The sequence below is a fragment of the Oncorhynchus kisutch genome, linkage group LG29 (assembly GCF_002021735.2).
Source record: "Oncorhynchus kisutch isolate 150728-3 linkage group LG29, Okis_V2, whole genome shotgun sequence".
Lineage (NCBI taxonomy): Eukaryota > Metazoa > Chordata > Actinopteri > Salmoniformes > Salmonidae > Oncorhynchus > Oncorhynchus kisutch.
The window spans coordinates 18,794,680-18,807,519 of NC_034202.2; positions in this window are offsets into that span (position 1 = coordinate 18,794,680).

The window sequence follows — 12,840 nt, forward strand, 5'->3', positions numbered from 1 at the left end:
TATTTATTATGGTTTGACTGTGTCACCACCAATGGACGATGTTCTGCCATGTTGTGGACTTCTTTTCACGCAACTTAATGGAACCCTCTTTTTGGAGCAGAGAACCTTGTAAAGGGTTTAGTTAGGACCGGGACAATACCAGTATCTTGACATTTTTTTCCATGGCCAAAATAAAATCACGAAGCAGACCTAATTCTTTGTTCCTTTAAAAACCTGCTGTATGTAAATAATTGTGTGCTATAGCTTGGAAAATAAATGTGACTGGATGACAACATCATGTTTGTTTTCAACATTAGGGCTGTTTTCCTAAAGAAGTTAAATCTGCTTCATGTTTTGTTTCCTTGCCATGATACTGATGAGTATGGTGAAACTGGTATCCTCCCAGCCCTAGTTTCAGTTGATCATTGTATTTCTTCAGATTTGGCCACCTTGACTTGTGTCCAGATGTGTACCGTATAGCCTATTGTAGGGGTATTCAACGCTTACCCTATGAGGCCTGGAGCCTATTGGTTTCTGTTCTACCTGATACTTAATTGCACCCACCTGGTGTCCAAGGTCTAAAACAGTGATTAGAGGGGAATGATTAAAAAAAGCAGTGGAACTGGCTTCAAGGTCCGGAGTTGAGTTTAAGGGGCCTAGTGCATATGTAATATATGGAAAAGGTAGGGGGAAACATTGTTATTCTCTGTCACATAGTGGTCCTTGGGACGCAAGTGAAACTTGAGTCTTGAGGTTGAATAAACAATGTCCATTTGATCACATCCTGAAAATACTGGGTTTATTGCAATAGAAGTCATGGCCATCATCATCAAGCTTTTATCTCCTCAAAGATAATCCACTGTTGACACATGGAAGTAAGGGTGAGATTTCCAGACAGATATGCTGTGGGATTTGGAACCGGATATGAGGGCTGATGATGATCCTTCATTTTGACAGAGTTCCACAAATCATTTTTTTCTTCTTTTTTTTGGGGGGGGGGGTGGGTGTTCAAATTTGAAGCTCATGATCATGTATTATTCTTTATGTATGGGTTGGCATGTTGTATGGTGAAACAAACCTGTAGTTTCATAATTTGCCACTAGTGGTCAGTATCGATTATTGAGGTTTTGTATAACCGCTGAGCCTGTAACACAGTTTGGGACAGATTATAGTCACAGAATAACATACGGTACATACCGTATATCACTAGATATAAAGGGCATGAGGATGCCTTACTTACATGATGCTTTACTGTTTGACAAAAGGTCTGATAGAATTCCATTGTAAGGACTGTACTGTCTGCATTCATTAACTGGGTGAGCAGCTCCCTTAAGAGTTGACCAACCCTTTCTGTTCTTAAGAAATGTGCCATGTGATGCATTAAAACATATGTCAAGGGAAGACGCTGCCCTAATAACTTGAGATCTTGTGTTATCGTTCAGTGATCGCAGGTATCAAAGCAATGTGTATTTTCACTTTCACATTTGTGAGTACTTTGCATGATATGCTGAATTCTGTTCATTTAAAAGTCAACGGAAGTTCCACTGATTTAGAAGACAGCAATGATGACTGGAGGGAAAGAAGGGAATTAAACTCCAAGTTTTTTTTATAGTAAACTGAAAGTAAAACAATAACTAAACATGAAAAAAAACATTTAATAATCTGAAATAAAATAATTAAGCCCGTTTGGAAAAGCTAAAACTATACTGAAACTATTTTGCCTGGCTACCCAAACTCCTTGCTCCAGCCAAACGCTATACCCACAGACGTCAGTTTCTTCTCCGCAATGAGTCTGGATCTGAGTACCTCCCCGACGAGTTCTAGAACGTTAACACATTCTAACCGTTCTGATTGGTCCCAGAAACCGATGGGTTGGGCCAGAACCAGAACACACATGGGTAAAGGAGAGTTTTGAAAATTCGTCACTGGCTTTGATACTCTGATTGGTTAGAAATTATCCAATCGCTGATTACTTTGTTTCGTATGACACCCCTCATTTTGACATCACCACAAATGACTTCAACGAGGGCAGTCTCAGACTGAAGTATGTAGTAAATATAGAGGCCTCCCGAGGGGCGCAGTGGTCTAAGGCACTGCATCGCAGTGCTAGCTGTGACACTAGAGATTCTGGGGCCAAGTCCAGGCTCTGTCGCAGCCGGCCGAGACCGGGTAACCCATGGGGCAGCACACAAGTGGCCCAGCGTCGTCCGGGTTAGGGGAGGGTTTGGCAGGCAGGGATGTCCTTGTCCCATCGCACACTAGAAACTCCTGTGGCGGGCCGGATGCAGTGCACGCTGTTACTGTCGCCGGGTGTACGGTGTTTCCTCCGACACATTGGTGCGACTGGCTTCCCGGTTAAGCAGTGCGGCTTGGTTGGGTTGTGTTTCGGAGGAGGCACGGCTCTCTATCTTCGCCTCTCCCGTGTCCGTACAGGAGTTGCAGCGATGAGACAAGACTGTAACTACCAATCGGGTACCATGAAATTGGGGTAATTCAGAAGATTGGGGTTTTCAAGCTTCTGAATCATTGAGATTAACTTCATAATTGAAAGGTCGACTCAGCGAGATCATGTTGCCTCGAGCAGCACCACAGATATTGGGTGTGTTCGAGCCATAAGGCTAAAGAGTCGATCGTAGACAGAATTCGGCGAGTAAAGTCGGAGGAGGTGCAACTGTGACAGTGGAAAGTCAGACACTGGTGGTTTTCCAACCGCAAGGCTCAGATCAACATTGCAGTGTCAACATAGCTGCTTTTATTTATACAAGGTTTTTCATTATAAATGTGGAAATATACCCCTATAACACACAGTCACAAACTGAAAACATAATGTCTCAAATCTAATGTTCATTCCTATACCCTTTAGCTTTAGAATAGCGGACAAGTTGGTTCCTGTTTCAGTCATGTCTTTGGTCATGTTTGCGTGGGTCAACCAAAAACACCCTTATGATTGGTTGACAAATAGTGCCTCCCACAATGCAGGAGATGGCTGCATGGTGCAGTTGGTGAGAAGCAACAGCAGCGACTTTAAGGCGACTTAATCAAAAACAACCTTACCTTTGATCAAATGGTCATTGACTAGACAAAATGTATCCGCTCGAACGGGTTGAGTGTGATGCAAGACCTTGCTCTCTCCTACAGTCATTGGCCATGTTCGAGAGGAAACCACTGGGAACTCGGAAATCTCCGACTTAGTTGCATTCAACTCGTAAAAAAATAACTCAGACTGGGATTTATTTGTATTTTTATGGTCATCCAACTCGGAATTCTAAGTTGGAAACTCTGGCATCTTTCTAGAGTTCTGACTTTTCGATCTGAAAATCACTGACGTCATGATTTGACCTTGTTTTTTTCGCCAGAGTTCCTAGTTGTCTTGAAAGCACCATTAGCCTCGTGCTTCTTCACTCCTGGTTGTTGTGTAAATTGACCCACAACTACTGTTTACTTTGTCCATCCTGACCCACACTTCATGCATTACTGCCCCAGAGTGGCAAGAAGTGGAATCCCAACTAACACAAAAACAATACATCACATAAATGGTTCCTAGCCTCCCACGAATTGGCTACTTCATATCCCTAACACAAAAACTAAATCATATAAAAATGAAATAGAAATGTTTTTATAAAACTTAAACTAAATAAAAACGAGTAAATCAGATCTCAAAACTAACTGAAACTAAACTACATTTCTAATAAAAATCTTAAAACGAATATAAATAAAAACAGCTATAATAACCTTGGTGAGCACAGACACCATGTAAGCTAATGTGATGGTGTCTGTAATGATTCATAACATAATGTTCATTCAACTAAAGCAGTTGAAAATGGAGAGGCTAAAACGGTCAGCGTTAGTGTTAATGTACAACGTTAACGTACAGGATTTGCCTCTGAAACATCCATTAAACAGATCATGTTTGCCTTTATGTCACAGTATATATATATATATATATATATACACTGAGTATACAAAACATTAGGAATACCTGCTCTTTTTGTGACCGACTGACCAGGTGAATTGTTATTTATTTATTTTTTATTTCACCTTTATTTAACCAGGTAGGCCAGTTGAGAACAAGTTCTCATTAAAAACTGCGATCTGGCCAAGATAAAATAAAGCAATGCGACAAAAACAACACCACAGAGCTACACATTGGATAAAAAAACTTACAGTCAATAACACAATAGAAAATCTGTATACGGTGTGTGCAAATGAAGTAAGGAGGTAAGGCAATAGATAGGCCATAGTGGCGAAGTAATTACAATTTAGCAATTGACACCGGAGTGATAGATGTGCAGATGAGGATGTGCAAGTAGAAATACTGGTGTGCGAAAGAGCAGAAAGAAAACAAATATGGGGATGAGGTAGGTAGTTGGTTGGATGGGCTATTTACAGATGGGCTGTGTACAGCTGCAGTGATCGGTAAGCTGCTCTGACAACCGATGCTTGAAGTTAGTGAGGGAGATATAAGTCTCCAACTTCAGTGATTTTTCCAATTCATTCCAGTCATTGGCAGCAGAGAACTGGAAGGAAAGGCGTCCAAATGAGGTGTTGGCTTTGGGGATGACCAGTGAGATATGCCTGCTGGAGCGCGTGCTACGGCTGGGTGTTGCTATGGTGACCAGTGAGCTGAGATAAGGCGGGGCTTTACCTAGCAAAGACTTATAGATGACCTGGAGCCAGTGGGTTTGGCGACGAATATGTTGCGAGGACCAGCCAACGAGAGCATACAGGTCGCAATGGTGGGTAGTATACGGGGCTTTGGTGACAAAATGGATGGCACTGTGATAGACTGCATCCAATTTGATGAGTAGAGTGTTGGAGGCTATTCACCGAAGTCAAGGATCGGCAGGATAGTCAGTTTTACGAGGGTATGTTTGGCAGCATGAGTGAAGGAGGCTTTGTTGCGAAATAGGAAGCCGAATTTAGATTTCATTTTGGATTGGAGATGCTTAATGAGTCTGGAAGGAGAGTTTACAGTCTAGCCAGACATGTAGGTATTTGTAGTTGTCCACATATTCTAAGTCAGAACCGTCCAGAGTAGTGATGCTAGGTGGGCGGGCGGGTGCGGGCAGCGATCGGTTGAAGAGCATGCATTTTGGTTTACTAGCATTTAAGAGCAGTTGGAGGCCACGGAAGGAGTGTTGCATGGCATTGAAGCTCATTTGGAGGTTTGTTAACACAGTGTCCAAAGAAGGGCCAGATGTATACAGGATGGTGTCGTCTGCGTAGAGATGGATCAAAGAATCACCCGCAGCAAGAGCGACATCATTGATATATACAGAGAAAAGTGTTGGACCGAGATCGGCCCGAATCCAGGTGTTAGGTTCTAAATAAACAGAGTAAAAACTCACGGACGATTAGTAACCCTCAAACCAAGTTTATTCACCCACTGGGTCACACAGCTGCATAAGACAAAGACATGTTTCCACCAGCACAAGTATATACACCCCAACGTGGGTGAAGTCTCCTCCTTCCCTCTAAACATGACATCTTTATTGCTAGGCAGAACTTTAGTGATATCTGCTCTTCCTCACTTCATCTGACCTGACCTCGGCCCCAGATTCCTCACTCCTCCCCGTAGGATCCCGGATGTCTAACAATAAGATATTCTAACAGAATGTAAACGTTCTACATTCCCCTCTCTCCTTCAGTGACTTGAACAAGGATATTTCATATTTTCAAGGTTAGAAGTCAGAACCCATCATAGGTGAAAGCTATGATCCCTTATTAATGTCACTTCTTAAATCCACTTCAATCAAGTGTAGGTGAAGGGGAGGAGACAGGTTAAAGAAGGATTTTTAAGCCTTGAGACAATTGAGGCATGGATTGTGTATATGTGCCAGTCAGAGGCTGAATCGGCAAGACAAAAGATTTAGGTGCCTTTGAACAGGGTATGGTAGTACGTGCCTGGCGCACCAGTTTAAGTGTGTCAAGAACTGCATTGCTGCTGGGTTTTTCACACTCAACAGTTTCCTGTGTGTCTTAAGTATGGTCCACCACTCAAAGGACATCCAGTCAACTTGACACAACTGTTGGACGCTTTTGAGTCAGCATGGGCCAGCATCCCTGTACAATGATTTCAACACTTTGTAGAATCCGAATAGGAGGGTGTTCCTAATGTTTTGTACACTCAGTGTATATAGCAAAGACTACGAGTCTGGAGAGGAGACTTTGGTCAGCATTATTTAGGCATGTCAACACTAGCTGGCTCACATATGTGTAAATCCACTCTCACACCTCTCTTGTGAGAATTTGCTCATCTGAGTTGAAGCAGAGGTGAGAGCATGAAATTGTGACCATATGACACAAGTCAGTGTATTCTACTTCCTCATTGCAGTAACTGCCTGTAGTTATGGCCCTGCTCTGTAGATTATTGCCATTCAGCGCTCCTGACAGAATAGATTATGACTTGTACATCACTCAGAATCCATCTCTCACCAGCATCTGCCCACACATCAGAGGAGAGGTGTATATGTCCCATCTGCTTTGGTCTCAGTGAATAGCTACTTGTCCGAGAATGAGAAATGCTTTTCTTTGCCATTGAGGGCTGACAGGGTCTTGTTTGTGTACAGTACAACAGGTAATCTGAGCCCAGCAGATTGATAACCTGTGGTGCGGCGATCAGGGATTAGCCATAAGAGAGTGGCAAGGGGTCTCAGAATGCATTGGCAGCATGGGGCAGCCAGGTAAGGTGAGACACCTTGTTAAATGTGCAACCAGAGGATAAAACATTCTATATTACCTGTACTCCACACACAGAGACGCGTACAAAGCTCTCCCTCGCCCTCCATTTGGTAAATCTGACCACAATTATATCCTTCTGATTCCTGCTTACAAGCAAAAAATGAAAGCAGGAAGCACCGGTGACTCAGCCTATAAAAAAGTGGTCAGATGAAGCAGATGCTAAACTACAGGACTGTTTTGCTATCACAGACTGGAACATGTTCCGGGATTCTTCTGATGGCATTGAGCAGTACACCACATCAAATCAAATCAAATCAAATGTGTTTATATAGCCCTTCGTACATCAGCTGATATCTCAAAGTGCTGTACAGAAACCCAGCCTAAAACCCCAAACAGCAAGCAATGCAGGTGTAGAAGCACGGTGGCTAGGAAAAACTCCCTAGAAAGGCCAATACCTAGGAAGAAACCTAGAGAGGAACCAGGCTATGTGGGGTGGCCAGTCCTCTTCTGGCTGTGCCGGGTGGAGATTATAACAGAACATGGCCAAGATGTTCAAATGTTCATAAATGACCAGCATGGTCGAATAATAATAAGGCAGAACAGTTGAAACTGGAGCAGCAGCACAGTCAGGTGGAAGTTGAAACTGGAGCAGCAGCATGGCCAGGTGGACTGGGGACAGCAAGGAGTCATCATGTCAGGTAGTCCTGGGGCATGGTCCTAGGGCTCAGGTCAGTTGAAACTGGAACAGCAGCATGGCCAGGTGGACTGGGGACAGCAAGGAGTCATCATGTCAGGTAGTCCTGGGGCATGGTCCTAGGGCTCAGGTCCTCCGAGAGAGAGAAAGAAAGAGAGAAGGAGAGAATTAGAGAACGCACACTTAGATTCACACAGGACACCGAATAGGACAGGAGAAGTACTCCAGATATAACAAACTGACCCCAGCCCCCCGACACATAAACTACTGCAGCATAAATACTGGAGGCTGAGACAGGAGGGGTCAGGAGACACTGTGGCCCCATCCGAGGACACCCCCGGACAGGGCCAAACAGGAAGGATATAACCCCACCCACTTTGCCAAAGCACAGCCCCCACACCACTAGAGGTGACTACTACATCAGTCACTGGTTTTATCAATAAGTGCATCGAGGACGTCGTCCCCACAGTGACTGTACATACATACCCCAACCAGAAGCCATGGATTACAGGCAACATTCGCACTGAGCTAAAGGGTAGAGCTGCCGCTTTCAAGGTGCGGGACTCTAATCCGGAAGTTTACAAGAAAACCTTCTATGCCCTGCGACGAACCATCAAACAGGCAAAGCGTCAATACAGGGCTAAGATTGAATCATACTACACCAGCTCCGACGCTCGTCTTATGTGGCAGGGCTTGCGAACTATTACAGACAACAAAGGGAAGCACAGCCGCGAGCTGCCCAGTGGCACGAGCCTACCAGACGAGCTAAATCACTTCTATGCTCGCTTCGAGGCAAGCAACACTGAGGCATGCATGAGAGCATCAGCTGTTCCGGACGACTGTGTGATCACTCTCTCCGTAGCTGAAGTGATTAAGACCTTTAAACAGGTCAACATACACAAGGCTGCGGGGCCAGACGGATTACCAGGACATGTGCTCCGGGCACACGTCCTGTCCTTTGATTGAGTCTGTAATACCAACATGTTTCAAGCAGACCACCATAGTCCCTGTGCCCAAGAACACAAAGGCAACCTGCCTAAATGACTACAGACCCGTAGCACTCATGTCCGTAGCCATGAAGTGCTTTGAAAGGTTGGTAATGGCTCACATCAACACCATTATCCCAGAAACCCTAGACCCACCCCAATTTGCATACCGCCCAAACAGATCCACAGACAATGCAATCTCTATTGCACTCCACACTTCCCTTTCCCACCTGGACAAAAGGAACACTTATGTGAGAATGCTATTCATTGACTACAGCTCAGCGTTCAACACCATAGTACCCTCAAAGCTCATCACTAAGCTAAGGATGCTGGGACTAAACACCTCCCTTTGCAACTGGATCCTGGACTTCCTGACGGGCCGCACCCAGGTGGTGAGGGTAGGTAGCAACACATCTGCCACGCTGATCCTCAACACTGGAGCTACACAGGGGTGCGTGCTCAGTCCCCTCCTGAACTCCCTGTTCACCCACGACTGCATGGCACGACTCCAACACCATCATTAAGTTTGCAGACGACACAACAGTGGAAGCCTGATCACCGACAATGACGAGACAGCCTATAGGGAGGAGGTCAGAGACCTGGCCGGGTGGTGCCAGAATACAACCTATCCCTCAACGTAACTAAGACTAAGGAGATGATTGTGGACTACAGGAAAAGGAGGACCGAGCACGCCCCCATTCTCATCGACGGGGCTGTGGTGGAGCAGGTTGAGAGCTTCAAGTTCCTTGGTGTCCACATCAACAACAAACTAGAATGGTCCAAACACACTAAGACAGTTGTGAAGAGGGCACGACAAAGCCTATTCCCCCTCAGGAAACTAAAAAGATTTGGCATGGGTCCTGAGACCCTGAAAAGGTTCTACAGCTGCAACATCGAGAGCATGGTTGCATCACTGCCTGGTACGGCAATTGCTCGGCCTCTGACCGCAAGGCACTACAGAGGGTAGTGCGTACGGCCCAGTACATCACTGGGGCTAAGCTGCCTGCCATCCAGGACCTCTACACCAGGCGGACCCCAGCCACCCCAGTCATAGACTGTTCTCTCTACTCTCTATAAGACTCCTGAACAGGTAATCAAATGGCTACCTGGACTGTTTGCAGTCCAGGCAGTCCCCCCAACACGTCTTTTTACACTGCTGCTACTCTCTGTTTATCAGATATGCATAGTCACTTTAACTATACAGTCATGTACATACTACCTCAATTGGGCCGACAAACCAGTGCTCCTGCACATTGGCTAACAGGGCTATCTGCATTGTGTCCCACCACCCACCACCCGCCAACCCCTCTTTCACGCTACTGCTCCTCTCTGTTCATCATATATGCATAGTCACTTTAACCATATCTACATGTACATACTACCTCAGTCAGCCTGACTAACCAGTGTCTGTATGTAGCCTCGCTACTTTTATAGCCTCGCTACTGTATATAGCCTGTCTTTTTACTGTTGTTTTATTTCTTTACTTAACTATTGTTCACCTAACACCTTTTTTGCACTATTGGTTAGAGCCTGTAAGTAAGTATTTCACTGTAAGATCTACTACACCTGTTGTATTCGGCACACGTGACAAATAAACTTTGATTTGATTTGACACCACTATGTGGCACTCCCAGCTCTCCCTGACAATCTCCAACTGACTGGGGCTGCTCCTCAGCTGGGTCTGTCTACCAGTAGTTTTATGTGTGTCATAAATACATTTCATCCTATTGACTCTGAATTACTTTTCAGGTAGACAATGTTGTGTCTCACGCAATGCATTGGCCAACAACCCAAAAACGACAACCCCAAGATTGACCCAGTGTAGTAGTGAAGTTCAGTCTTTTCTAGAGTATGGTCCTTAAGGATAAAAATAAACAGAGGCTGGGTAAAACATGAAGATGTAGTATGGTTCAAGCTCCTTGTCTCAAGGCGCTCAAAATCATACTTGAACTAGTGTCAACAGACATACCCAATTGGTGTGACATTTCTGTTGTACATACCAGAGGTGTGTTATTACCATATAATGGCAAGCACACTGATAAACAATGCTTCCAAAAACAAGAACACATTTTTCATCGTAAGCCCTGCAGTCACATGATGGATTCTATAGATGGCTTAGAGCTAGACATGCATTACAATCTATAAAAAAATAGTGTATTTATAGGAGTTTGAGCAAGGATTTGGCTTTGCATCAGTACTGTAAGAAAAACACAGTCCATTTTTAATACACCATTTTATACACCAACACAGTCCGTTTTTATACACCATTTTATACACCAACAGAGTCCGTTTTTATATTTGCATAGCTGAACTAGTTTATTTTTTCAATTTTGTTTTTCTTAATGGAGGCCAGTGAAACAATGGACTCCTTACACATAACTCTCAGGAGAAACTAGGTGACCAAAGTCCAGGCCCTTAGGTACCCAAAGAAGTGCTTAAAGAAAACCTCTTAACAATACTAGGCGCCAGGAACAGATTGGAGAAGTGGATTGGCATGGTCGAAACTCATCCAGGATTGGATTGTTTTCATTTGATGACAGACATGAATTCAAATCATAACTGAAGGCTAAATGAGAAAAATACTTGATACAATCTGTTCTCTCCTTTAGTCTCCATGGCCTAAATTCACTTCCACTTCCTCTTTGTCTTCCACTGTGACTAAGCTTTGATTAAAAGACTGTATGATTTTGAAGCACTTCCCGAAAAAGAATACTGCAGTGACCCAGCTCTCAAATCATTTGCCACATGTAGTGATATTGTTGAAGGGAGAGACAGAAATACAGAGAGCAAGCAAGGCACAGAGTGAGAAAAAAAAGGTATGGTGTGTGTGTGTGTGTGCACATATGCACGCCTGAGGGCCGGATGGCTAGTGGGGCGAGGAAAAGTATGGTTCTAATAAGTAAGATTAACAATACCAGGGATAAGTCCCTCAGCGCACAGATGGTTTAGCTTCCACTCATGATCTGTGGGCACTGCAGTGAGTGTGTGAGCGTGTGTTTGTGTGACTGTGGCGGTGTATGCAGGCCTCTAAACTAAACATCGTAAGCACTATTTAACTATTGAGATTCCCCTGGTTTTAATGTATATGATTGAGATGAGATTAATTACATTGAAAATTGTACACTGTCTATTTAAAAATGTCCGATTTGTGTTGACAATCAAGAGATCTGTCATTCATTCGTTGCTATGATCACTAATCTCCTGAATCTCTTTTCCTTTCTTTCTGTGCCACCAAATGTTTGGATATACTGATAAAGATAACAAGTTGTTAGCTAGCTAGCCAATGGGGAAACGTAACTGACCGACGGGCGAGTAGTTTTAGAACGCCCCACGACATGGTTATGAATGTAAAATGCTGTCCCGGTGAACCGCAATAGGAAGATACAAATGTTGCTTCGGTGTCTTCTATCTGGAAGCAAGCCATTTTCGCTGTAGTAATGTTGCTCTCAAGACAACTGGGAACTCTGAAAAAGACGTCAAATTGACGTCTGTGATTTTCAGGTTGAAAAGTCGGACTGTGCATATTCACTATATCATTGTTGGGTCAGTGCCACTTAAAATAAATGTTTGATTTTGGACAATTTCCTCTTCCAGTTTTTCAAATCAAATGTTATTGGTCTCACATTTAGCAGATGTTATTGCGGGTGTAGCTAAATGCTTAGATGGACATCATCTTCTATTTGCGTCTCCCTTTCGCCTAGGCCTATTATATGGACAACGTTGTTTTTATTTATCTGTTTGTCAGTGTCAGCAGAGTAGGCTAACCTGTAATTTGTCGTATTAAATCAGATTTTGCTAATGTCTCCAGTTAGTGGCGACCCTCCCGGGGAACCTTGTTCCAGAGCTCCGACTTTTCAACCTGAAGATCACAGACGTCATCCTCGCCAGAGATAAGGGGGATGCTCTCCGCTGGAGCCAATAAGATAGGCTATACTGTTGTTCGGTCAATTAAGTTGAGAGTTGTGATAACTAAAATACAGATTCGTATTTGCATTGTCTTCTCTTTACCGCAATAGCATTTGCTTTACAAACGATATTTTCCCGCTATTATATTTTGAAATATTGGGATCTGCTTGGCCTGGTCTGAATTTTTCACTGACAGTCGCAACTCAAAAATCATCTATTTGGTATTGGCAACACGTGCTGCCCAAATTGTTTCACGCACTGTCTCTATCCCTCTCCCTTGTCTTTGTGTTGTGTACATGCGGACAATGCCGTCTCTGTGTGTGTATCTAACCTAAAGTAGAACATAGCCGGCGTAAAAGTGTCTCCATCTCTGAGCCAAGAAAACAGGCGCAATGGATTAATGTCATTGTAGTTAATTGCCACGTTTATGCGCGGAACTAATTGGAATATTTCCTTAATGAAAACTACAACTCCCTTCAGCCCAGCGTCAAACATAGTTCTGCACTTGATTTCTTTCATGAGTGATTTGATTTATCTCGAGAAATGGCGCGTTTGGCAAAGAAAAAACGAACTAAATGGAATTGAAGTAGCCTA